Source organism: Corvus kubaryi, unplaced genomic scaffold (assembly GCF_017639235.1).
Source record: "Corvus kubaryi isolate FWS band 111438036 unplaced genomic scaffold, C.kubaryi_AGA036_p1.0 74, whole genome shotgun sequence".
In the NCBI taxonomy this organism is placed as follows: domain Eukaryota; kingdom Metazoa; phylum Chordata; class Aves; order Passeriformes; family Corvidae; genus Corvus; species Corvus kubaryi.
This window is the reverse complement of record NW_024582061.1, coordinates 12,606,948-12,634,887: the sequence shown is the minus strand read 5'-3', so window position 1 is coordinate 12,634,887 and position 27,940 is coordinate 12,606,948. Positions and strand designations below refer to the sequence as shown.

At 41.2% G+C, this 27,940-nt stretch overlaps 2 long non-coding RNA genes across 2 annotated transcripts in view; one reads left to right on the top strand and one right to left on the bottom strand.

Annotated features, from left to right (window-relative positions):
• LOC121675592 overlaps positions 1-10,327 on the top strand; it is a 34,880-nt gene extending 24,553 nt beyond the window's left edge. Inside the window, exon 4 of the long non-coding RNA XR_006020123.1 lies at positions 10,260-10,327. This is a non-coding gene — a long non-coding RNA (uncharacterized LOC121675592). The remainder of the gene's footprint in view (positions 1-10,259) is intronic.
• LOC121675591 overlaps positions 919-27,940 on the bottom strand; it is a 45,612-nt gene continuing 18,590 nt past the window's right edge. The window contains exons 2-4 of the long non-coding RNA XR_006020122.1: positions 8,717-8,795; positions 5,449-5,563; positions 919-5,107 (exon numbers count right to left, since the gene is read on the bottom strand). This is a non-coding gene — a long non-coding RNA (uncharacterized LOC121675591). The remainder of the gene's footprint in view (positions 5,108-5,448; positions 5,564-8,716; positions 8,796-27,940) is intronic.

Below are 27,940 nucleotides of genomic sequence, written 5' to 3'. Positions count from 1 at the left end.
TCTAGTATTTTCCTGAGGACTTAGCAAACTATTACTAATAACACTAAGGAGACCCAAATCCCTGGCTGCTGGGGCTGTGAGTGCACACTCTTCAGGGGTCAGCTTCTGGCCGGGGTCAGCAGGGGGCTCTTCCAACCTGTGGTGGTCATGGAGGGCTCTCAGGAATGCTGGGGAGAGGCCACTTTCAGCCAAAGCAGGCACTTCGACCCTGCCAGAGCTTCCGCCGTGCAACTTGGTAGAAGTGTCCCAGAAGGATATAATCATCATAATCTTTAAAGGCCCTAATGACAGGCCAATAGATGCTCCCAGAGGCAAAGCACCCAACCTCTGAGAACATCTGTCCAGACCCCAGCTGACTCCCATCTTTGCGTCCTGCATCTTGGCCATGAGTAGACTTGTAGACTTCAAGAAAATCCCTCTGGGGCTGTGGGAAGCTTTGCATTTGTTTCAGCACAGTGGCATTTTAAAAAGGGGCCAATTTACTGTTCTGAGTAGGTTTGAATTTATTATGTGCAGAGAAAGAACAACTCTAGTGCAATAAGATACCATTCACCAAAAACCAGAAGATCAATTCCCACCAGCAGTTTGGGAGAAGGCTTTTCCCAACAAACAACTTACCTGCCATGGACACTGGCTCCACCTTTTTTCTAGAGTCAGACACACAAATTGTAACACAAAAATCATGAGTATATACATATTTTTGATCAAAGGTAAGCACTTGCTTCAGAGCACTGGATGTCTAAGTGACAGTCACATCCAACTGTTGAAGCTGTAGCCAATTGTCTGGGAAGCACTGGTAGATGTGCTGAAGAAAATTCATGACAAATCCATCAGCACATCCTGGGTTGCCCATTACAGTATTTCTGTCTTCTTTAAAGAATAAGAGAAAACTTGTTTCCATAGTAAACTGGTGTCTGTTTATGGAAGAAGAAAACACACATTGATATGTGACAGTTCGGCTCTTGGGCTGGAAATATGAGAAGTTGCAAATAGTATAACCTTTGATCAAATGACCAATGTTTGTAAAAATAAGATCTGTACACATTGTTCTTTCCGTCTCAGTGTCCTGAACTGGGCTACAAGTGGAATGGCAGCTTAGGCAACCACATTAACCTTTTTGGGGTTAAACTCCAGGAAGCTGAGAGACAAGAAATATAGCAAGTAAAGCAAAGTTAAACACAGCTGAGTTTTCACTCATTTCATGCCCACATCCACGTGCATGCAGAGGCACCAAGTTCACAATAGACTGATTTTGCACTGATGAAACTTCAAGCAAACCTGAATGAGGGAATGACCTCTTCTTGCAAACCAAATCTTTCCATCATTTGACCCTGTTTGTGCTCCCAACCAAGCCTGCAGAAAATACACAGAGAACACCACTTCCTTTGCTGAAGGCCTGTGCAAATGTTTCTGATAAATTTATCTCACACTGCCCTGCATAAGGGATGGTTCAAGTACCTTGGTGAGGCTTCTGAAAGGACTGACTGTCATCAGTTGATACCCCAGGTCTGTGTGCATACAAAGTTGCCACAGAAGAGGCAAAAAGCTAAAATAGACACCACAGTATCTGATGAAAGATGGGCCATTTCTTATCGGACCCATTAAAATTCCAGTCTTGAAGAGAGAGGGGGCTGAATTGTCCCCTGGAATTTGCAGTCGCCACTCAGGGGAGTGTGGTATTCAATAAAATGGTAAATAGACCAGGAAATGCCAGATACATTTTTTATTACAGTGCTGTATGGCTGACTATTCTCTGGTTGATGCTGTATGACAACATTTCACTGATAAGAGCTTGGTCGGGTGGCTTTGCTTCTGCTTCCTGGGAGAATGGCTTTGAATGGAAAACAAGACTTGCCTTGTTTGAATTACCTGAGTAAACCCAGACATGTAAACAGACTTAGGTGAGGCCTTCTGCAGGAGGTGAATATCACTCTTGTAAATCACCAAAAGCTGTGGAATATATATTCCTGGCTCCGATAGAAGCCAACAAAATAGAGAAAATTCACAGCTGGAACTTTAAACCTCTGTTGGTTGCTTTCATTTTGCTCTGTACAAATTCATTGCACAAATGAGAAATGAGCCTGTCTAATTACGTGAGTAGATTGTGGCAAGCCAAATGAGCAGAAGCTGGACATCCAGCTTTTTATTTCTTTGACACTGGGAAACTTTTCTCCAGAAGTACTCAAGCTAAACTTGACTCAGTTGGAGGAAAAACTTGGTCCTTATTTTGATTTTTACTTTGCAGACACTGACTAACATAATTTTGTTCAGCGGGACCTTCAACATTGATATACACATATGTGGAAAGGCTCTACTCTTTGGATATTTAGATAAAGATACCATATTTTCACTTCATTGCTGGAAAGGTGTTAAAATTTTTTCAAATGCACTTTCCAAATAAGCAGGCTTCTAGAAAAGAGTTTCAAGTGTCTCTGCATACTAGTGAGTGTTAAAAATATACTGCTAAAGCCTTTTAAGATAGCTTTTATCCTTCCAAATCCATTACCTGCACCATTGCATTAACATCCATTAGTATTCCCTGTTTTCTTCCTGCCTACTGTTTTTATGACTGGATTCAGTTCACTCTGAACTTCTCCCCCATTACCAGAAGTTTTCCTTACTATGCTGACCTTCCAGAAGACGGCTTTTCATTATGGGTTACATTTCTGCAAGGTGTGAGATATTCTACAAACACATCCTTTTGCTGTACTGCAAATAGGTGCCATTGATTCAGCAACGACTTGTGTTGCTGCATGATGAGGGAACACGTTTTTCAGAAAAGATCTTTTCCTGATCTTGCTGAGTTTTTTAACATCCGAATTGTCAGAACACAGCCAACATACTAAGAAACAGAATAGTAATTAGAACACTTTCCCATCTATGTGCTAATAAAGTTAAATCAAAATCCTATGAAGGTCTGCCAACATTTCTTGCAGATTTCTACCAATTTTCCTACTAGTATATAGCATCTTACCAAAAAGTCCGCTATGCCCGTTGCTCTTTAAATGAACTTAGAGATCTTCTATGTGCAAGTTGTATCAATAATTTATTTACTTCCATTGTTCATTGGGAGTTCTCCAACCTTAACATCAGGCCAGTATTAGGCAGGTTTGAGGGAACATCAGCACTGAACCTTCATATGGTTCCTATTTACTGGAGAGCCAGAAGACACATTACATAATGTGTCCCAGATGTTAAGAAGGAGATGTCCACAGATGTAACAGATTCGATGCACGCTCTCTGTAAATGCACAGGGTTAAACACCAAACCTACTTCGGTGTGTGTGCACAAGGTCATGGGTTTTAGAATGGCAGCTAAGGTCCCAAGTAACACTAACTGCAATACATGTTACTCACAGTGGAAGGGGGAAAGACTTTCCAGCATAAGTTCTTGTAAGACACTTGAAGGAGAACAGAAGACAGGTTTGGCCTAGGTTGAGGACAATATGCCCCTACTGTGTAGACACTACTTGTACATGAATGATGTCACCACTTCCAAATCTGATTTGAGTTGTTCTAAATGAATGACGACCATAATCACCATGAGCTGGCAGCTAATTCAAACCAGAGGAATATGCATTTAGAGAGAGGCGGGACAATTACATCGTACAAAGACCCTTGCATGGCATAACATAGTTTATGAACAGCTGGTAGATAATAGCTTTTTTAAATAAACACTGTCTAGATGCACAATCCAGATCCCTCACAGCTCTTGGAATCTCAGTGGCTGCTGCTTTATTTTCCCGGCCAGTTGCAGCTAGAGACTCAGCAGGATGGCAACAAATTGACTGCTGGTTGCAATTAGAGAAGCCCAGTGAGGTGGCATCCCCATTAGTAGGTGACCTCTCTTGCTACTAAGTTTGCTTTAAAACAGCAAAAAATCTCAGCAGAAAACACCGTGACACTTCCCAGAACATTATCAGGACTCAGAGAGGTGGGAAGAATTTTTCTATATGAATTACTTTTCCAGTCTAAGTATGCTTCATCTAAGAGACTGTCATTCTGAGCTGCAGGGTGATCCTTGCTCATAAGCCCTGTGACTAAACTTTGTTTTGACATCCCCCCTCTAAACATCATTTATCTGAGACAAAGCAATCCACGAGTAGCACAGCTGGTCAGATAGACTTCTTACATTGATTTGGATGGATGAGAATTAAGCATCTGAAGCTCGGCGTCTTCTGTAGGTGTCAACACCAGCTCAGCACAAAAGAGCTGAGCCCCAGGGCAGGACCAACTTTTGCCCTCAGGCAGGACTCCACTGTTTGTGCTACATAGAAGAGGATTCCTCAATGTGATGGTGTGCCCACCCTGAGACCTATTGCCTTTCCCAAGAAGCAGAGACAACAGGAACCACAAGTAAGAACTGGCAGGGAAAAGGAGAAAACATGCCACATTAAATTAAACAGAATCCCACACCATTCCAGCTGCACAAAATTCAGGCCCTCAAGTTTTTTTCTAAGTAAAGATATTAATAGCAAAGACCAGCATTTTTGATGCAACTCTTTTTATGTAGAACAATATAGAGTCTGCTCTCATAAACACAGTAGGACACAAACCACTGGAGGCAACTTTTCTTCTCACAGCAGCAGATCTTTGCCAGCCAGCTCTCCAGCCTCTCGGGCTTCTCCCAGGACAGGCATCCACGCAACTTGGCTGTGCTGCAGCTCCGCCTCACTGCCTGTTTTCCGCATGCTCTCTCCTTCCTTTCCCACCTGAACTGTCTCTCATCTACCCACACATATTTCTTTCCCAAAATAATACCCAGACAAAGCCAGTCATCCCACAATATTCAAATTCCTGAGCTGCCTTTGTTTTGGGTGGAAACATGTGCTTAGCAGTCTATAGCAGTATCTTCCGTGAAGGACAGTTTCCTGCAAGACATAATCCAGCTCACAGTACACCACAGACTGAGGCGCTGCATTCAAGCCTTTGCCCTGAGCTCTCTCCTTAAACATACTGCACATATTAATGCAATACTGGAGCTACATGTCCTCAATGTCATACTAATACCAGTGAAGTTTACCAAAGTTTTCTGCCTTTTTTCTTTGAATTTGGCATTCAATACACATAACAGTTGTATTTGCAGAAGTGCTGTTAGGGTCCTGCACCTGTGACAAAGAAAAGAAAAGCAGAAGTGCTGCATGAGAAAGAGAATATGGAAAATGTCCATGAATCAGTGCTGCACACATCCTCTGCCACGTGGCAAGTGATTTCCCCTTCACCACCTCCTCCCAGCTGTGGCCCAGAATACAGCCAGGATAAAATCCTCTGCACCTCAGGGCAGTGAATGTGAATAAACTTCCTCCTCTCTTATGTGGGTTTATGTCTATTGGACACAAGACCAGGAGGCAATGGTCCTGTGCACCTCTGAAAGGTAAATATGAATCACGTAAAGTTGCAGCAGATCCCACCTATGCCTGAACACTGGTAAGAAAGCAAGGTTTTATACCTTTGCTGCTTTGGCTCTGCAGCTGATGAAATCTGTGCTGGCAGTGGAATTGAGTCCTGTAATCCTTAGGCATTTTCTCCTGCCCTTTATAGGCCACCCACCAGCCACAGATGTCCTCTTAAGGTAAACCACATAGCTTTGAAAAAGCAGGGGGAGATGAAAGAGGAAATATTAAAGCAGTCTGAAAAGTTCACAGGTAAAGTATTTTATCGCACAAGTAGGAGTGTGGTGGGTCATTTACTTGGCACTTGTGACTGCAATGTCCCTGGGGAATCCCACTTTAATGTTATCATCCTGCAGCAGGGCTTCTCTTCAGAGTCCCACAAAAAACAGCAGGAAGTTCCTTGCATTCCAGGGCCAACAACTGTTAGATCACAACAGAGCACTGATGCCCTGGCTAAAGGATATTGGGAATGGGACATGGGCAGAGATCCAGATCCTGCCTGTGCAGAACTTCATAGACTTCTGTCCATTAGAGGACAGCAAAAGCAGTACAGGGATACAAGCTAGGCTGAGAGACTGAAGCCAAAAACATTCTTGTCCCTTGATGACTGTCAGTGCCGAAGGATGTGGCTAGACAAGCTTACTTGCTCCATTGTCTGAGTGGTCTGCCATGAAGTCCAAAACCACCCCCTTATAAAAGCAACTGAGGCTTAACTGATACTGCTTCATGCTGGGTCAGTCAGCGTGGTCACACTGCTCAGCTCCCTTCAAGGAGCAGTAGCATCCACAGACAACCTGTGAGAGCAGCCTCAGGAGTCTGGGAGGAGTCATATTTTTTCTGTGAATATTTGAAATACTATATTTCTCTGAAAAGCAGTTAGAAAATGCAGCCAAGAAGCGGAAGGAAAGGATAGGATAGTTTTTTTCTTTAAGACATCTATATCTTTCAAGCTTGGCTGAACATGAAGACTTTGGAAAGGTAGGACTTTTGAAGTAACAATGAGAGCCATTATAGACTTTTAATATCAATATTTTCCATACCTCACCTTGGGTATAAAGTGTAAGAGAAATGACAGGACAGCTAGGAGAGGCTGGCTTGGTCTCAGCATGCTTCAAAGAGAGCATACAAACAGCTTGGATCTACACATACATCCCTCTAATTCACTTGAGTACTGGAATTTTGCCCCACTCTGCTAAAATATTACTTCAGTGCTCAGGAGTAGAATCTGTATTGCATTTTGAAGCTATAAAAAGTAGTCAGGACTTGAATTTTGAGAAAGTACCTCCTTATAGGCACAAGCAAGAGGGCAGAAATGATTTTATCAAGCTAAAGGCTGGGGATGTAAATCTGCTGTGAAAGGGAAAATGGAGAAACTAAAAGTTTTGTCTGAAAACGGGTCTCATTCCAACATAACCAATTCCATCCTGACCCAGCATCAGAAAGTGGTTTAATAAACCACAGCTGAAGTGGGAAGCAGAATTTTTCAGGTTTAAGGACATGCTGTCACCATTCCATGAGGCTCAGGAGATTTGCATCAAGGTTTCAAGGGACACCCCTTCCTCAGATCACTTGCTCCAGCCCAGCACAGCTCATGCTAACAAGACTAACAGTTAAAAACAGATAACAAAATGTTGGTTGATGTTGCCAGGGAAATAAGTTACAGGGTTATGGTCTTAATTTTACAGGCTGTATCTGCATATAGATCTATGCATCTTTCCAAAAGTATCTATAAATATATAGATGCATCAGACTCAATTTCATTTAGCCTTTATCTCTCCTTTTGGTAATTTCAGGCCAAAGAAATATATCTTGAAAACTTAATTTCTACTTTGAGAAATCACACTTGATTTAGAAAGGATGTGCTTTGTTCTGGGGTAATCTCTCCTGATTCTGCTGTGCCAAAGCAGCATTCTCAGACTCCAGGTCTTGTTGCAGTGTGGCACCTCTCGGCAGGTGTTGTGGATGTGAAAGACAGAAAGCTCTTGTTTACTCTGGATTCCTTTGCCCTCTCAGCCTCTCACAGACTGAGCAAATGGAGGAAAACACAACCTCTGCTGGAACAAAATGTCCTTTTAGAAACAACACATCTTCCTAACTTTAAGCATTTGCTAATTAAGGCTATGCCAAGGAAACAAGGCCTGTTCTTTCTAATCTCCATAGAAACGCTCAGTCATGCTTCCTTCCTAACCCACTGCAGGCATGTCAGCATGCACCAGCAAGCCTTACTGGCTGGTCCAGGATTTTTTAGACAACACTATGTCTGAAATATGCAGGGAGGATTTTTTTTTAAAGTGTTTGTTGTTTTATTTATAGGCACAATTATCAAGAAATTCAATTGATCATTCTACCTTTCCTGTTTATCACGTATTACAATGGGTAACCTGGGGTGCTGAAAGCTCTCTGAAATTCCTGGCAATCCACAGATGTGTGCATGCATTCCCATAATATTTGACTAAAGCTAGGACTAAAAGTTTCAACCATGGAAAGGCTCTTTATAGCAGATGTTAGTCTTTTTTTGTTAGAAAACTGGGTTATGTAATTATTTGTCAGATTGAGATATTTTTTGCCTCAGAGATTCCAGTTAGAAGCTAACTTGAAGTCCTAAATGACATTTGAGATGTTGCTTGCAGTTTGATGGCTGGAAATATGATGACAGCACTAAGTAACTGTAAAGGCCACTCCACCATCTTCCAGCTCAATCTAGGAGCTAATGGGACCTCCCCACCTCTTGTCCTTGCAGCTGTTTGACAGTCTGTCATTTGCTTGTGGGAGACTTCTGCAAATCTCTTTGGATGTGTGTGACAGGATAAGGAGCTGTTGGGTGTGCTCACTCCTGTGACTGCCTGTCCTCTGGAGAATGCCTTCCTGCAGTGCATCCATGGGGATGCCTGCTCTCAGGACACACACAGCCTGGCCTTGGGGAGACCTTCAGGTGTCAGGCACACTTACCATTAGGTCCTTTCCTCATAGCCAGAGGAATACCATAATGTTCAGGACAGTCAATAATGCTGGCACTGTGCTTTGGAGCTCCCTGGCTTCCCTGTGCTGTGGACACCAGGATTCTACTCTTTACCTACACCAGCAATGGCTCCTGCACGTAGCTCTGGGAGTCATGGTGTGAGCACCAGGAGTGAGAAGGATCTCTGCTGCCAGACAGGGCATCTTATTTGCCTTAAGCTCTAATGCAGTGGAGTTCTCCATACACCAGTGACTGCTCTGCAGCCAGTGTGTGCTGGATTTTTCTTCCTTCATGCAAGTTCTTGGAAAATAACTTGTGTGCCCTCATTCTGAGTTCATTCATTCATTCATTCATTCATTCCTTACCTCTTTCTTTCCTTTTTGGGAATGGCTTTTTAGTTGGCCTGTCTCACAGTAGCAGTTTACTTAGCATCTGGGAGAAGTTCTAAAGAAAAAAGGAAAAAAAATCCATTCCAGGAAGCAAGACTTGTGTAAGGGATATGAATTCCGTATCTGCTCCCTGACTAGCATTTCAAATCCATCTTAATAACAAAGCAACTGCAGTCTATTTGCATTTTATAAAAACAAAATGTGAAATCCTAGCCTAATGCTTTGAAATCAAATCTAAAAGCTCACAAATTCCATGTGTCATGCTAATCTGAAGGCTCTGCCTACTATAAACATTTCTGAATCCACAAATGCATTTCATGTTGCCTCTGCCACACTTCAGTGGAAGAAGAGAGGGAGAGAGGAAAACCTTTCTCTGCAGCACTGAAAGTAATCAGCCTTACAGTAATCAGCCTTAATTGTAAAAAAATCTTAATTGTAAAGATGTTTTTAAAAGGAAAAGGGTAAAATAGAGCTTTATGACATCAACAACAGGATTATCAGGCCATTGGATTTTTAAATTCTATTGTCTAGTTAAATTAGCCAGCTCCCTCCATCTTTCCAATGACGGATTTAGCCAATTAACATGACTTTAACATAAACTTTATGGTGTATAGATTAGTGTTTCCAAACCAATTAAACAATGTTTAGGAGGTAAGTGCAATTAGGCTACATCTCGGTCCTGATGGTATTTGTAATTGGAGCTTCAACCTGAAAGACCAAAGGCCAGATGCTTAGCAAAGCACAGCTGGCAGTAAGATAATTAAGTTACATCACATGATGCTGGCTGCCACTTGGGTTTAATCCAGAACTTTAGCTTTACACTAGAAAAATTACTTTAATTACTCACTGTGAAAGAAGAACACGTCCCTCACTGGCTGCTGGTAAATCATAATATGCACCCTTAAGATCTAAATCAGCAAAATTCATCCAAAGCAGAGAGAAAGAGCATTGATGCTGAGTCAGACCTGAAGTCCAAGCCATCCCCTGCAATGCCCATGAGAACACTCAGTAGCAGATGCTTGGGGACATCCCTGCCAGCTGGTTTCAGTGGGAGTTCAGATTGAGGAAAGGCTTATTTATGACCTAGATGCCAGGGAACTGAAGGGCCAGTGTAGAGTGCATGGGCAGAGCAAATGCAAACAGGGAGACTTCTGCTGCTTTGCCCTCTGCCATTTCCTCCAGGGGTTTAAGATTAATCTTAATTAATAAGGTTATGATCTTAGCTTAAAAGGCCACGAAGCTGTGGGACTGGGTATTTCCACATTCAGCGGCCTGTGGTGGTCATTACCCTAGTCCTTGAATGCCTTAAAACCTGTGAGCAACTCTGACGAGACTAGAAAACTTCATGTACATGGATAAGGTCTCAAACAACATGAAAAGATGGCCACTTATTTCTACATACAACAGAGAAGTTGTAGTGAACTGTCATTTTTAATGGATACTTAACAAACTAGGTGCTTGGCTGTGAATTTCATTATTGTTTTAGGAGACCATCAGCACTTCTTCCTTTCTCCCACAGGAGCTGTTGAGATCTACAACGTAAGCACCAAAGAGATGAGAAGCCAAGGAAAGGGCAGGAAAAGACAGAAATGTATGTATAGCAGAGCTGCAAAACTTTTTTTTACTTTTCACTTGATTGTATTAATATATGTGCTTACAAAGTTTGGGATTAATCTCGTCCAGCTTTGTATATCTAAGAATTATGCAAGTTTCCCTTAGCAGTAGAGAAAAATAAGTACCCCCAGAAGGCATTGTATCCCAGCTATCTCCAGTGGAATGGGGTGACTCACCCTCCACAGACGGGGAGGATTTCTGGGGAGAGATTTTAAAGAGTCTGGGATGACCATATTTCAGTTAGTGTGACAAACCCCACCCAAAGAGACCAAAACTATGAGTCCTAAAGAACAAGTCAGTGATTAAAGTGAGTAGGAAACTGCAAAGGAGAGCAGAGCCTTGCAGTAAGTGACGTGACAGCTCACTTCCATCTATCTCCCCATTCATTTGCTTGTCTGCAGCATTAAACTGCTGTTAAGACACAGCCTGGATCCTTACCCCGTGTTGGCTGAGCAAGCTTTTGAGGTGAATGGGAATTTTTTGGAATAAGGGTAAAGATAATACTAAGAATGCACATCTGGATTCCTTCCTGTGAGAAAAATAGGAATGGACAATCTTACTTATCCTTTGCTACAACAGATGAATGTCATCACCCCCTAAAACCTACCTACAACAGGACGAGTAAAAAGAATTCACAGTCTTTGAGCCAAGCTTGGACTACTCTGTTCCTGGAAGCAAAAGTGGCTCCTTTTAAGATTAAAAGTGCATTTTGCACCCTTCAGCTTAACACAGGAAATGTGTTTTTAGAAAGGTTTTTAGAAAACAGCATCAGCCTTGGGCAATATGTGTATTTGGAAGGTGCTCTAGCATATGCCTTTGCTGAGACCTTGCTTTCTTCTTACCATATTTACTCAGAGCTTTCCTCTTCTTTTTATCCCAGCTCATTCTCACTTCTGCTTTTCCCCACTGTATTCTTGCAGTGGGTTGTGTTGGAGGTCAGGTAATAAGATTATGATTCTTCCAGCCATGAAACTACTTGGTGTCTGTTCATTGTATGTTCTTTTTCTTCTTCCCTCCTTCTCATGATCTCATGCTCACATGTGACTTTGGTCTCCAAATCTTTTTTGGCACCATGAGGTCTGCACTTACCCTTAATCATGCTCCTTATCATGTTGATTTATTTTGAACATGTAATGATGATGCAAGCTTCTCTTCAGGTCTTTTGCAGAAAGCTCCCTTTGGATATCCATTCTTGAAAATTACTTTTTTCATGATAGCTCAAATTCATCTGTGGCCTCTAAAGAAGATGAACCTATTCCTATGCAATAAAACTGGTATTACAAAGCCTTAGTGCAACTTCACTGATTTCACAGAATTACAGCAGGGAGGAATTTAGATCCCCTGGGTTTATGCTACTCCAGACCACAGCTTGGTATAACTCATTTATTGTTTTGAAACCCTCTGATGTAATTTGTGAGTCCGTACTTCATGCATTTATCTTGAAAGAGTTTGCCCTACCCCACTCTGAGTGTCTAGAAAAGCTCATTGTTTCGAAGGCAAAAGTCATTAGTGACATTTTCGTAGGAAAACGTCTTTCTAGACTAATTCAGTTTTATCATTATGATTTGAATAAGCTGACAGCAACCAAAGATGGTTTGGGGCAATCCTCTGTTTTAGAAAGCAGTGTGTAGGTAGATGGCAGATAGGTTGGTTTATTCTTTCTGAAGGTATTTATTGTCTCCCTTACTTGCACAATTGATTTGTAATGTGACTGTCTGCAATAACAAGGGCCTGGTGGTGAGCTCAGAAGCAACTCATTACCTGTGTTCTCAGGTATTTCTTTTGTGGAATATTCCCTTGTGTGACCACAGAACTATTATACTACAATGAATTCCTAATTAGAAGTAAACATGCATCTAAGAGAAATTTCTTTGAACCTGTTATCTGAGTTATTTTGCCTTCAAACCTTAAGACTTACATACATGTTTCTGCTGTTCCCATTTTAAGGCAGTGCTTAAAATGAAGCATGTGAGATGTAGAACAGCAGCTTTCAGGTTGTTATCTATTGACAAGGATTTAGATGGATGCTTCATCTTGGAGACCCAGATATGCTTAGCAGATATGCATGGACGGACTCTGATAAGCAGCCAGTGACTAACCCAGGATTCCTCTGTGGTATGATGGCATCCCCACTGTTCAGGGTGGAAGGATCCTACCTGCCTTGCTCTGCTCAGCCTGCTCTACTGCAAAGATCTGATGCAATCAGACTAATGCAAGACAGCCTTTGCAGCAGATCTAACGCAGAAGGCTGCTGGCTCACTTTTTGGACAAAAAGCACACAAAGCACAGAAATTAGCAGAGTGATGCTTGTAGAAATGGCTAAGGGTGTCATTGCACCAGATGTATTAAAGGAAAGGGGATTTTTGTTGTACTTTCTGAATTGGTACAGACTTGACCCCAGGGTCCAGTCAGTGTTACCTCCCATGGCTGAGAAAGGGGCTGCTGAATGCAAAACCTCTACTCTGGTGGTCCCTACACCCAGAGCATCACCCACAGCTAAAGACCCAAATCCCAGGGACCTTCCTGAAGCAAAACTCTGACATGCTGTAGTGGCCATGAAAGCCGGCAATGACTTCTTATTGTTGAATGCTTTGGGACACCTCAAATATGAATGAAGCTATATAAAATTCAATTCTATTGTAAAGAAAACAGCTGTCATGAATTAAGGTTACATTCAGCTTTTGAGACGTGGACAACTGTCCAGTAGGGAATGAACAGAAAACTCAACCCATTTAACTTTAAGACGGAGATTTGTCTTCTCTTTCCCAGAAAACAAAACCCCAGGGATTTTAAATCTATAAACCATGTGTAGCATATCACCCAAACAATTTCTTTTGAGGTTTGAAAAACCCCTTGCTGCTAATTGTTGGTTATAGATGGTTTGAAAGAAAAATGTAGTTTTAATGCTGGGTTTAATTAAAATGCCTTTAATAACAGTCATGGGTTTTGCAGCACAAGTGCTATAAGGCCAAATCCTGCTTTTGCAGTGAGTTGAGTTCAGAAGAACTAGATGAGCAAGCAACCCAAGCCAGATTTGGGCCAAACTTTGCAAAACTCTTTTGCTTTTAATGTGACAAAAGTCTGCGTTCCCAATAAGAACATTTTTCTGGAAAGGAGCAGAATTACGGTTTGAACTTTATCATTTCCTCTTCTACAAAACAATAGGGGAGAAAAGGAACCTTTCCAATTTTTCACCCCTTTAATTAATAAGACATTCTTTAGTGTGTGACAGGAAAAATATGTGATGAATGTACTTGATATGTTATGATTAATAGCGGTCTAGGGAGGTTTTAGAGACATGAGACGCCCCATAAACACAGAATTAATACCAAAGTGAACATTTTTATAATGTCCATTTTGGCACTCTCCCTGACCTAAGATGTTGGTAGCTTTATATATCATTTAATTAATGCTTTAAAAAAATAAAATGCAAACAGATCTTTTCAAACCATAACGATTCATTGTATGACTTATGTGGGTTTGAACTGGCACAGTTAGTCAAAATATTCCTAGTGCCACTTTATTTCCATAAGCCATTTGTATTGTAAACTTTACTAGAAATTTCTGTGCCAGGTTTGAAGGGTTCAGGCAGAGGGCACTTTGAATATAGGAGCTGAATGTAGCCTGCTTAACAAAATTATTTAACAGTGTAATTAGTAATAATTAGAGAAAGAGAGGTAAGCTACACTAGAGGTATCTCTTACTTCTAACTAGAGTCTGCAGTGTCTCTCGTCAGGTCTGAAAACACTGGCCCTGACTAACCTCTCACACTGGTGAAAATTACAAATAACTAGTGGTGTAAAGAGTAGAAAATAGTAGGAAAAAAAAGATATCTTTTGGTCCACTGTCCATCTCTTGCATTGAAGGTGGTGTAGGTGGTATGTTCCACTTGGTTGTGTCTGGAAAGGTCCTTGAGTCAGGGCTGTTTTGGGTACTCTGCTGAGCTGATGGTAGATGCAGTCAACCATTGAAGAAAAGCCAGCTGGTACGTGGATATAAACCCAGAAGGATGGGATTATACATGGTCAGTGAATGCCAGTCTGGAGCAGAACACAGCAGCAGTGGATCAGTGCAGGATGAGAGCAAGCCCAGGGGGAGTCACTTGTTTGAAACCCTGAGGTGGCCATGGAGCTGAGCTGAGGAGTGCTGATAACAAGAGAAAAATGCTCTATGTGCTACAGGCCCATTGTTTCTGAGCACCCAGGCCTAAAGACCATGGTTGTAAAAATAGAAAGATACTCAGCAACCTTCCCCAGCCTCTGAAGGAGAAAATGGAAAGGAGGAAAATTAGGAAGTTCATACTGAAAGCAATCACATGAATGATGGCACTGTTAGAGAAAGGACAGCTTCTCGCTCACTTACTAGACCAGTGAAAATTAAGGGATAACTCAAATGTCCAAGTTGTTCCTGAAAAAAAGGAAAACAGAATATGTAGCTGAGGATCGTAAATCACCTTTCACCAAAAATCTAAGATGGTTTGTCAAGGATGAGAGAACAGGGATATTGAAGTGCTTGTGATAAAAAAATATATTTTTGGACAAACCTGAGATGGAGTAACATTATATGCTATACTGTAAGAGACCAGAAAGGAGTAAGCATTCACAAAGCATGGATAAAATTATTTGGAGTACATGTACAGTCTGTTACGCTATGCCAAAATATAGGATGAAAAATAAATATTAATATTAAGGGTAAGGTCCATGTTTTCCTCAGTATGATAGTAGACAATTTTCTTTATCAATTAAGATAAACTTCATTGAACAAGAGGGCACCCTTAATTACACTTTGTTTTTATAAGTGATAAGAAATAAAAACTTGTTTCAGGTGGATTGTGGGTTGATTCAGTTTAAATACAATTTAACTGTAAACAAAGGCAGTTTTGTAATTAAGGTTTTAGATTTCAAATGGATAAAGGCTCAGAAATGAAGGTACCTCATTAGTGAGCTATCCAAAAGAAATCAAGGACCTGAATGCAGAGGAAACATAGAATTACTCAAAGTCAAAGGGATGAAGCCTATCTGGACTCTGTATCATAAGCAAAGGAAAAATCTTTGTAAATTTGTGAGGAAGCACTCTGGACAGAAAGTGGTAAATATCCACCTTGAAGAATATATTGAGGTTTTTAAAAAAGTCTTCTCAGGATGGGAAATTGAATGATCAGCAAAATGAGCTACATTAGACGTCAGGAAACACACAGGTGAAGTGAGAATCAGTGAAATTCAATCTGAATTACACCTTGGGGAAAAAAACTTGAGACAACAAGCAAAAAGCTGTTTAACTACATGTATAATATTGAAGAAAAAGTAAAGCCCTACTGGAATGAAGATGGTAGAGAAATCAATGGTAATTCAGGTAAAGTTTCCAAACTCTGCCTTGTTTAATTTAAGAAAAACAGTGAAATGGAGTAGGGTGGATAATGGAAGTGAGAGCCTCAAGCTGAAAATACACACAGCTGATGTTGAAGCAGAAATCTCCAAACCAGACAATCTCTCTCCTGTAACTGTGAAAGACCTGGCACAAGAAACTGAGGGTTGAGTATTAATGTTTGTATTGGTTACACTGGATTGGCATCGTGCATTGCAGTTGAGCATAGCTAATGCAATCTTTGTGAAAAGATGGAAGTAGCCCATTGACAACTAACTCGACTTCAGTAGAGTACAAAACATAGGTACGAATTTGAAAGGAAGTATAAGTCGAGAGAAATATAAATCAATAGAAAATGGAGCATGGCTTTAACAAAACTGAATCATGAAAGAACAAGCAAGTATATTTCTTAGATGATAAAAATGCTTTTGTAGACAAAGGAAATGCAGCATTTAATCTGAATTTCAGGTAAACATTTGATATGAAGCCGTAGGGAAAAAGGTTACATTATGTGCAGAAGCTGAGAATAAGTATAATAACTATAAGTCAACAGGGAACTGCCTAAAGGGCACCTCTCAACAGCTTCTGTTGAAAAGGAAATTATCAGGTGGGAGGAAATCTATTGTTTGATGGATTGACCTTAAGACCTATTCACTTAATAGTTTCATTAGTGACCTTGGCATGGAAAAAAGTAGCAAATGAGAGATATTTACTGATGACATAAAACTGGAAAGCATTAAAAGAATTGGAAAGAAAGAAATAGATAACCTTGGGGACTGGTGCACTAGAAGTGAGATCATGTGTAACAGAACTGAGAGCAACACCCTTGCACAGAGGGAGCAAAGACACAGGTCTGCCTCCATCTGTCTGGCTAGTTTGAACCTTCAGAAACAGGGAATACTCTTTTCTTTCCTGCTCATCTATTATCAAGAAAGAAGCACTGAAACTGATAATAATTAAATGAATGGTTTCTCAAAAGGGTGGAGAGACTACTTCCCGAGCAAATGTAACGAGGCTCACTTAGGTCATCAAGGTGAAGCTGGAGAAGAGGTGGGATTGTTTCCCCTAAGTACACTGTGGGTGTGGAGAGGAAACCAGAGCATCAGAGCTGTTAGAGCTGACGGACAGTTCTGGCATAAGAGCTGTGTACACTGCTTCCTACACAGAAATGTGAATTTTTGGAGCAGTTTCCCACTAGCTGTATTTGAAGGAAAAAACCTCACTAGCTTGTTATGAATCAGTTTATGCAATTAACTCTACTTCCACCAGCTGCCTGATGTAACTGGCCTGAAGGCTCACAGCCTGCAGGATCTCTTCCACTCCTACTCTCTAGAGCTGCAGCCACACGCATCTTCACAGCTGAGGTTCACTTGCAGTTTTTTTCTGACAAATTCAATGTAACTGATGCATTTTATGACCCATCATCATAAGTATTTGAAACACCTTGAAAATGCTGGCTTTGAAAGGAAGGTGGGAGACCTGCAGAGTGCTGTTTCCACACTTTTGACAGTATTAGCCTCACCATAGGGATTTTAAGAGTTAACCAATCTCAGAAACACTGAATTTGAAAAAAGGAGCAGGGAGGGTGTGGGGTTGGAGAGAGGAATTGTCAAAAGAAGGCAAGTTAGAGTAAGACCTTACTGAGCCCTGTCCTCTCAAATTTCCTGTGCTTGACACATCATCAGGATGATGTCAAAGTGACTTAACCAAGTATGACACTTCATTCCAATAATGTGGCCAAGCAGAGGAAATTTGAAAGGATGTGGCTTATGGTACTGAAAACAATCATTTAGAGAAATGCATGACTGCTGTTTTTCAATTTAAATGAATTTTAAGCTCTTTCTCTCCTCTCCTAAACACATATTGCACCACTTGGAGTATTTGCATTGCTGCTGAGCTTGCCAAAGGTTGTTAAAATGGCTTTACTGTGATTAAAAAGGGAGCCCCTAGTTCTGATGTGGGGACTTCATCATACTTGGTGTTGGGTGCTATAGTATCTGTGGCATGAGTAACCGCTAAAAATACAAATTTGAATTCCTTTTGTTATTGTTATTAATTTTGATACTATTAACTTGTAACAGTAACACCAAGCAAGCAAGCCCTGTGAGCCCAGAAGCCCCCCTTGTGAGCCTGCTCACTTTGCAGCCCTTCTCCATAACTCTGGCCAAGCAGTTGGTGCTGGGGGTGATGGGCAATCTCCAAATACTGTGTCAAGAGCCCGGGACAGAGGGGACTGGCTCCAGGACGCCCTAATTTTCTTCTGTGTGCAGGCAAGCAGCAATTGGTGTGGTCACAGGCAGCGTCTGCAAGGGCAGCTGACCTTTTCTCAGCCTGCAGCAATCCCCACTGAGCGCAGTGGCTTTTTGGGGGGTACCAGAGGTTTCTTGTGGTGGACAGATGGTGCTGTCTCTCTCTCTCCCAGATTCTCCTTGAGAATGTTGCATTAAAGCTTTTTCTCAACTTTGAGGGGCAGCATGCCTCATGACAATATGACGCAACATTTTCCAGAGCACCGAATTTCCTCAGAAGCATCATTTAAAAAAGAAAGCTCATTTTCAAAAATGTTTTAGCCATGAATAGGCTTCAAAAACATGAGTCACAGTTACAGCAGTGTCTCAGTTCCCAAGGCATGTCTGAAAACTCTAGCTGTTCTTTCATGGGTAATAGGGGAGAGAGAAGTATATCTATGATTTAGGGATACTTAGCTCAAATCTGGGTGCAGTAAAGTAATTTCTAGGAACAGAGGGACTGTTACATCCAAAAAACCATCTCAAACAACACCTTATATATCATCAGAAAGAACTGATTAGGTTTCATTTGCTCCTGAGAAAAAGGCCAGATAGATTTTAATATGTTAAGGGATAAATTAAAATAAAACAAAGATGAACATTTATTTTTGAAGGTGGAGAAAAAGGAAGAAAGAAATGCCCAAAAGATCAAATACTTACGTGTCTCAGTCACTAAAATACACAGTAACTATAGCTGTTAAAGAGGTCTGAGGACAAACATAGCTTCAGTACCTACACTCTTCTTAGTTAGAAACAGATAGTTTTTATTTAAAGAATATGAATCCTTTCTTTGCTTTGGCCAGTCTTTGTTAGATGCTGGTTTGCAGTTTCAGCTTCCACTGCTGATTTAAGCAAACAAAGCTTTATCTTAAATATGGTACATGATATTTTCTGGCAAGTCTTAAATCCTTGAATTCATCTTATCTCTATGGTGACAAGCCTACATTTGGAATAAACTATCATGGCTTTTCAGAGTGGAGGCGGTTTCAGATAAAAGCTGATGCCTCTGATTTATGGCAGTTCTCAGCTTCTATGGCTTGAAAAAGAGGAATGCCTGATTATTGGTTACCAACGGCTTTTCCAGGAATAACTAGTTTTGAGTAAAAAAATCCAACTGTAACTATGTGATCTGACTCAAAGCATTGCTGATTTACATGGAAAGATAGGTCACTGCTAAAGCCATATAGACACACATGTGCCATCTGTGTTTGAAGTAAAGTCCTTGTTGAGAGGAAGAAAGGGAAGGAAACAACACTGACCAGTCTAGAACTATGAAGAAAAATATTTTTCCCATGTAATAACTTTTACAAATATCATTTGTAAATGTCTGCCTCGTGTATGCTCACTCCCACATGACAGTGGCCATGAGCTGTTGGCCCATTTATCTTTCTATTGAAAAGGGGGTGGTGTTCAATTCCCATTAACTCTGTTAGAAGAACACAGAAAACCCAACTGCTTAACAGAATGACATTTCCTTCTGAGAGCACAGCCCTGTTCTGGTGGCAAGACCATTCCATCTCTCAGCAGCTAGGTATCAACTGGCTTGCAATGCTTCCCTACCATCCGCAAAGCATCACAGTGAAATGTTGAAAGATGGATTTTTGTGTTCAGATAACACTGAAACTGGCTGCAGGAACTCTTTGAGCAGGTCTGAGGTAAGGTCTGGTGCTTTGTAGGCACCAGGATGATGGTGAAAGCAAGAAGGGTCCTGCTAACATGTTCAGTAGACAACATGAACTTTCTAGTGGAACATAAAGTTCTCTTTTTTTAGTGAGTGTAATGATATTATTTTGCAGTAATATTTTGCCAGGTAATTCTTTCCAAACCCCGTCAACGATTCTTTCATAAAGATGCTATAGGAGACTGTGATGATTGCACAATGTCTTTTAAAAAGGATCTGTGAGGGCAGATACTAAGTTTTTCAAGCTTTTTCACTTCTGAACTCAGCTGTGCTGCTAGTTCAGTCATAAAAACCCAGTGGAAACTATGTACAACACGTTTGGTTTCAATTGTCTGTTGATTTCACCCAATTTATATGTACCAGGTCTTTGCCAGAGAGAGAGATTTTTCTTTTTTTATTGCCAGTTGATGCCTTACACTAACTCCTCGCAGTTTGTGTCAAATTTTAACTTCTGTTGGTTTTAACCTTGTTAAAAAGAGGAAGAAAAATGTTCCAAAATCAGGTCCCGTAGATCTCCTTGATCTTATCTGACATTTTCATAGGAGTACCTCTCTAGGTCTCATGATCTCATTATTCGTGAACAAAGATTTATAGCATCAACTTTTTTTGCAAATATGTCAAAGTGGAAACTAGCATTTCAGGCCCCTTAAAACATTACAAGAAATATGATGTTGGGAAAGAGCTGTAGGAGGAGAGGTAATAACAGCAGTCATATAATCCCCTAGTGAAAAACTGTTTCCTTCAAAAAGCAATATCTTTTGTCTTTGATGGAGCTTGATGTTGAATGAGATATTTTAAAGGAATTCCAAAGTGCTACCTCAAAGGGAATTGACCAGACAGAAACATGTGATTTTGAAATGCTGCTGAGCTGGAAGGAAAGACAACACCAGCACATCTGTGGATGCTATAGAGACTGGGGCCTTTGGGTGTCTGCCTGCACAGTATCTGCTGTGTACTCTTGTTTCATTACTTATTTCAGTCTGATCAGCCAAGGTTCGTGGAAGGATGCATGTAGCTACTGGGTGACACAAGACTAAACTTCCAACATAAAACTGCTGTCCTCAGTCTTACTTTTTTTTGAAAGAAACCCAGAAAACAATACTTTTCCAGTGAAATAGATTTAGAAAGAAATATGCAAAGAATTATTTTCATAGTTTGTAGAAAGTTATGCACGTGCAATCACAGTGCATAGTGGCTGCACTCACCTCAGATAACCCTCAGAACAAAAGGTGACATCCTGCTAAAATGAAGTTTCTTTTGCTGGATGCCTCCTCTGAATTCCTCTGTTTTTACTCTTCGCCCTGTGTTTATTTCCTCCTTATCTCTAATCTGATCTCATTTCTAACCTGCTGTTATTCAAATTACTATTTTGGATGCTTTTTGGCCTTGTTCCTCATGCACAGCCATTGGTGTTTTAAACAGAGGGATTCTCATGCTTACACTGAAATCTACTTCTTGGGCTGCCACTACATTTTTAAGCCATGACAATCTTCTACAAACACTGTAAGAACTATTCTTCATACAAATGCTTTATCAAACCAGAGTTTCTAACATTGTCTTAGCTTTCCACAGCTGCCATAGGATATGTAAATCATTCAGAAAACAGGTTTGTAGCAGGATTCACAGCGCCTTCTTTTTTCTCTTTATCAGTCTTTGGGCCTCTGGGCTCACTGTTATATACGAACCTATTTCAATCATCACATTTATATTTACAAAAGAGAGCAAAAGAAGCTGCCATTAATAAATACAGTTTTCAGGCAGGGAAAGAAGGCATCAAAGATATCCAATGGTTATACCCCTCATTAAAGGCCCAGTGAGGTCAGTAAAAACCTTTCCTTTTGATCCACTGGGCATTGAACAAAAACAGCACCCATGGTGTAATACTCAAATGGGATTTAAAAACCTACCTCTAAAACGTGTTAATTCCCCATCTCTTTGTGGATCATGAGCTTACCAGAATTATTCTGCTGCTTCTTTAGCCCCACTAAGCCTATCCCATTCCCTTTCAGACACTCAACTGAGCTGTGTGCCAAAGCTTTCTAAATTTTCTCCCGTTTTTCCTGTGCAGAGCAATTTCCACAAGATACGGTCTTGCTTAGTGCCTTTGCTTAGTGACTGGGGATGGAACAAGTGAGGAATTCTGTGATCTTTTTTCTATTAAGCCCTAATCCACAAAGATATATCTATAATCTTTATATTATCAGCCCTCCCCTTTTGATAGTAACTTAATGATGACAAGTATTCTTTCTCTGCAGGTCAAATGGCCTAGGTAATGCTTTAAATGATGTATCTACTCAAAAAGAAAGCACTGGCAAAGATCATTGTTACAGGTGAATCATAGGAATAGCAAATTTGATCCAGTCACTGCTGTATGTAATTACTACAGCAAGGATTTCAGGCGCCATGCAGGAGTGCTGTGTGGTGGTTGGACAGCCGTTGTAATGAAGGTGGGAAATTAAATCAGACTAATCTGTTTTACATCAAAAAGGCATATTAGTCGTACTGTATGTCGTACTGTACTGTATGTAATGTCAGCCTTGACATTAGCTGCACAACAAGGGATACTTCAGCCTTTTAAACTCAAATTGTTCCAATGTGCAGAGGGGACAGATATCCTGCTTGGATATCTGTCCAGGGCGAAGCTGGAGGGATAAACTTTCTGCCCTTCTCTCCCTTCTTATCTCTGTATAAAAAGGCCTCTGAGAGCTGGCCAGTCAAAGTTTACTTGAGGTAGGTAAGAGATGTAGAGCTCAGCAGAGAGAAGGCAATCTGGTGGGATGCCATGAGATGGGTGTCCAGTGTTCCATGTGGGAGAGGCATGCACCCAGGATGAAGAGCAGGGTTTGGTTGTGTGCATGTTTATTCAGAGCAATTTGACTTGGAAGAGGCTTTTTAGACCACATAATGCAGAAAAAAGGATTATGGCATGGTTTGTTGTGTTCCCTTGTGCCACTGTCCCTCTTGGGTGAGCCAGTGGCAGGGTGCATTACACAGCAGGGTGTGGTGCCAGCAGCATAGCTCACCATGCAAGCTTGCTTCTCACAAATCGGTGTTTTCTCCCTGGGGTAGATAGACACCATATACAGAGAAGAAGTGAAGAGCTCTGCACTGAGGAAACCATAACCACCAACTCCAAGAGATGCCCCTATAGTTACACTCCTGTAGAGGGAGTTATAGAAAGCGCAGCACTATGATGCTAACCTCTCTTGCCTGTGTGGAACGAAGACCTGACAAGCAAGCCCCACTGTTTGTGTTTGGCCAGCTCGAACCAAATCACAGGGAAGTGCCCATCTTTGCTAGTGATTGCTGACTTTGGCTCTTTGATTTCAGAAAACAAAGCTGCTTTTGTCTTTCAAAAGATAGGCAAAAATCCTGCTTGCTTTTTAACCATGACCCTGGCACACATCTAATCTCTGTTCCTGTAGGGAACAGGTACAGCTCCAGCATCTGCCTGGGGACATTAGCGTGCATGCTACCCACCTCCCTGGGTGAGCACTCCCATCATGCAACCATTGCATGTGAGGCTCTGCCTACCCCTTTTCTCAGACCTGTCTTATTTTCCTTAACTATTTCAACAGTGGCTGGGCACAGCAGGAGGCTCCCTATACCCCCATGGTGTTATAGCTCCAATGGATGAGGAGAAGAGGGATTTCCAATCCCCCACCCAAGTCAATTCCTGAAAAAAACACCAAAGCCACATTAGAGAGGAGGAAAGGTTGCCTCTAATCCACTAACCCCTGAATTTGTCTACACAAAGTGGAACTTTTATGTCCCACACTGTCATGTATCCACAAAGGACACTGTGATTGTTACAGCTCAAATGCGGGTTAGAGTCTCTGTCCAGGAGATGAGAGCTGCAGGGCCAAATACCATCTGGAGTGACTTGGATGTTCCTTGCTAAGACCTGCTATCTCCAAGCTGTTCATGAACAAGGACAGGAATCTGCTTCTCTAAAAAAAGCAGGTGAATGTTAGGGTAAGGAAAGCATGGTAAATTCTGTTTTACAACAGCCACAAACAGCACTTTTTAGGGTATTATAAAGATAAATTCATGATTTCCTTGTATCTTCATGGAAAGATTGAATGGTTTCGTAACCATTCATAAGCATAATAAGTCACTGTATGAACATTTTTGGAAATTTTACTTCCCTCTTTGCATAATTTTCCAGATTAACAATTTATGCTACACCAGGCTTCTGAGAGGCTGATAGCATTGATGCCTAGTGGCCATGACAGCAGTCAAATGTCTTCTCAAAGCTTATTGGTAAAATATTAACAACATCACATACTGTGTGTATCAAAAGGAAATTCAATTTGACAAGTCTACTTAAAAATAAATAAAGCTTCCACTTTTACACACTGCCCACATAGACTAGAAACTCCTTCAGATTTTTGTGCAAGTATATGTGAATTACTCAAGAAGATGAGCAAAGTGTGATGTTCTCTGGTCCTTCTCTCAGGAAGCTTTAAATATGAAAATTCCCTTGCTTTCTCAGAGTCACTTGCTATTTGTTCTCTTTTCTTTTTTTGAGTACCACAGTTCCTGCAAAGGAAAGTCATTGCAATGTGTAGGCAGTCCCCAAAATGAACAAGTAATATGAAATGTCTTTGTAGCCTGAAATACGACTATTGGGCAAAGGAGCCTTTAACCATATGCCTCTGCAAATAGCAATTAGTTCAAGTAGAAAAGATTAGGCCAGGTGCAGGTTTTGAAGTGACTTTTGGTGGGAGAAGGGAAAGGTCTCTCTTTTGTCAATTGTCTGTGTTAATTCATCAGGCATCTGAGGAATTTAGGGATATTCAACCTCTTGTGCTTCGCCAACACAATATGACCTCGGTGGCATCTGTGGACTGGACGGAGGTGCAGGGCTTATTGACGGTTGTCAGTCCACTGGAGTGAAAGAGCACATAAGCAAGAAGAAGCACATGATATATTTGTCTTCCACAGCACAGCTCTTTTGCAGGGGCTTTGTTGGAGGACTCCTTAAAAAGAAAGGCAGAATGAGCCCCTCCAATGTGGGAACCCACGGGCAAGCTCAGCTCAAGGACCTGAGACAGGCAGCTGGCAGATGAGGTGGCTGCAGCCGTTCCCTCCAGCCTTGCAAAGCTAGCAGTGACCTTCAGAAAATGACAAAGAAAGGGGGCTAACACAACAATGTGTGTCCCTGAGATAAAAGATAATCTCAAAACTTCAAAAACCTCCTTAAAGGATTGGATTAACTTCTTCTAATCCTCTGAATCATGGGTAGATATGAGTTCAAAGGACTAATGTAATTTTATTATTACATTTAATCAAATGTTTAAGTTAAGAAATAGGAACTGAGCTAAGGCCAACCTTCCCTTATCAGCTTCCAAAGTCTGAAAGCAGGAATGAATTAATTAAGTAAATGTAACAAGCTTAAGGGTATAACACACAGCAGCAGCTGAGTCAGCTTGACCATCGGCCAGTTATTGGGGTGAGATGTGCAGCTCAAGTACTACCAGATGATTCAATTCACATATCTTGGCAGAAGCAGATAAGCCTAAAGGGATGCCCAGAGGGAAATAGTGTCATAAATTGGCAAAGCAGAGAGTAATTCACCACCTTAAACAAAATGTTGTCATCAAGGAAGTTGTGCATTTAATTCCTGCAGCAGAGTAGGCTGCCCTACCAGATGAAAGCACATTTTGCAGGTTGGCTTTTTATTTAAGGAGAAATCCGTTTTGCTGTGTCCAGGTGTATTTTATGCAACTGTCTTACATCAGGTCATGTACTCCAACCCTTCATTTTCAGGAGATTCACTCAAATATCAGTGTCAAATAGGATCACATTGGTCATGATAAGAGAGTTAAAAGTATAGAGTGTTTTCTTGCCCTTTTCCATAGCTTCCTAGAGGCAAAGACTTCTTCACAAGTGCAAAAATAAAGTATAATTTTTTCAAAGATTGCACATTAGTTTGTATTGTGAATCAGGAAACCGTAATACATAATCAGCTCCACTATCATAATGTATGTCCAAATGACAAGTGACTAAAGACTTTCCTTCTATAAATTAACTATGGATGAGATGTTGCTAATTGCAATAGGTTTCATTGAAGCACAGTCAATTAAATCAGTGCAGTTTAACAAAGGAAATTCTGTTCTAACAGGGCAGGTTTCAGCAAAAGCATTTTGCCTTAGATGACAGATAGTGCTTTTCAGACAAGGACACTTAAGTGCAGCGTAAAATAAATTATCTTAAAAATCAGAGTACATTACAGAATATTTTCAATTCAGTGGGAACCTGAAGAAAGCTTGAAGAAAGGTAAAGTGCAATATCATTTGAACAAACCATTCCAGAGGCTAGTGATTTCTTCTGTTTGCTAGAAAATTAAGGCCACAGAACATCTAGAGGGGAAAAGACAAGGAGCCTTGTTCTGAGCCTTGTTCTCTTGGCTTTCAGCTATCTAAATCTGGGAAAAGCACGGGAAAGTCATGAATAACAACAACCTCAAACCAAGCCAACCACCAGTTTAATATCCATGAAGAGAAGGCACTGGCAGTATGCTGGCTGGGTAAAGTCATGCTACCCAGGTCCAGCACAAGACCAAGAGCTAGGAATTTAGGATAGACACAAAGTAGAATTTTTCTCGGCTTCAAGCCCACACCTTAAACACAAAACCCAAGTAACTTTTGGGTTTCTGGCTTTTGCATTCTTCCACAGTTCTTTTTTTTTTTCATACATTTGCATGAGTGCACAGCCCATGAGCGTTAATGCTCCCTCTGATTTCATCCTTTCACATACATAGTTCCTGCAGAAAACCAGGTTGTTGGCTGCACAGCTCTCAGACATTGCCATGGCAATGGGCTGTGATGTCAGAGACAGAGACACGGGATTAGGAGTTCCCTGTATCACTGAACTGAGGGAGAACACTGGCTGGGAAGGAGAAAACTCCCATCTAAACAGCTTCAACAATAGAAACAGCAATTTCAAAAGCTGCTAGTGAAGAACACTCAGTAGTAAACTATGCAGAAATGACCAGAAATTCAGTGTCAAAAATTTGTTGACTGAACAGAATCCCAAAACAATTGGCATAGGAATAAATAAGTAAAATCAATGGAGCAAAGCCAATGTTGTGGCAGCAGTAACTGTGTAACTAGAATCAAGATAATTTTGCCATTTTACCAATGAAAGCAAAATACAATGGCAGAAAATGTAGCATCTTTCAGTCAATTACACAAGGAGTATTTTCAGCTCCACTGGTAAAAAGCTGAGAGCAATTTTAGACAGATTATTCCCTTAGACTAAAAGTTCACACTATAAAAGACAATGTAGGAACTGCATGTGTGAATGCCCTTAAAATAATCAGATAGCTTATGTGTGTGGGAATACTGCAAAACTGCAAGCAGTAACAGGGGACCTGACATGCAAAGGCCCCTCCCAGTGATTACTGCGGAAAAGGAACAGATGTCAAGAGCTGAGCCAGCTCCCAGCCTTTGGGGGCTGAGGCAGGATCCTCCCCAGCCCTGCAGCACAGCTTAACGCAGCATTGGCAACGAGCACTGCTTCTCTCAGCCAGCCCACAGACCTCCTTCTTGAGGTGGGTGTGCTGATGGCCTGGGGAAATCAGAAAAAGAAATAAAAATAAAAATGGGGAAACAACTACAGAGAAGGAAAGCGTGCAGAGGCCTAGAGCAAAAGTTGAAACTGGGTCATGCTTTATATGAGGGTGGTTTGCAGCAAAAGGAACTGGTCCCTTCTCTAACCTTGAAAAGAGGGAACTGGGAGCAAATTGCCCTGCTTCTCCTCTCCTGCCTGGGTGGCCTTGCTCCTTCTTGGATCTGCTATTGTGATGGCTCACCTGCCTATGTGCCTCGTTGCAACATCAGGGTGCCTGTGAATCAGGAGAGTTCCATTTGCTTCCTAGACAGGAAGCCTTGATGACTCATCTGTTGGACAGGGACAATGTGATAAGATGAAGGACCTCAAGCAATATATTTCAATGGAAAATTAAATAAACTGAAGGATACACACACCCATCATGATTTCAAAGGTAACTTAAAAAAACAACACAAGAGTCAGTGCCTTTTCAGTGTTCTGCTGTGATTTAAGACTTGTCTACACCCAGTAGGGAGTACTGAGGCAAAGAGCCCTGAGACACCTATTTCCAGAGCTGAATGCTATATAATTAGTAGCTGGCCTTGCTTCAAAAAAGGGTGCAGCCATCTATATTGCATCTGGGACAGGAGCCAGTACCCTCATGCATCCCTATGCTGCTCTATGGAGTCAGATCAG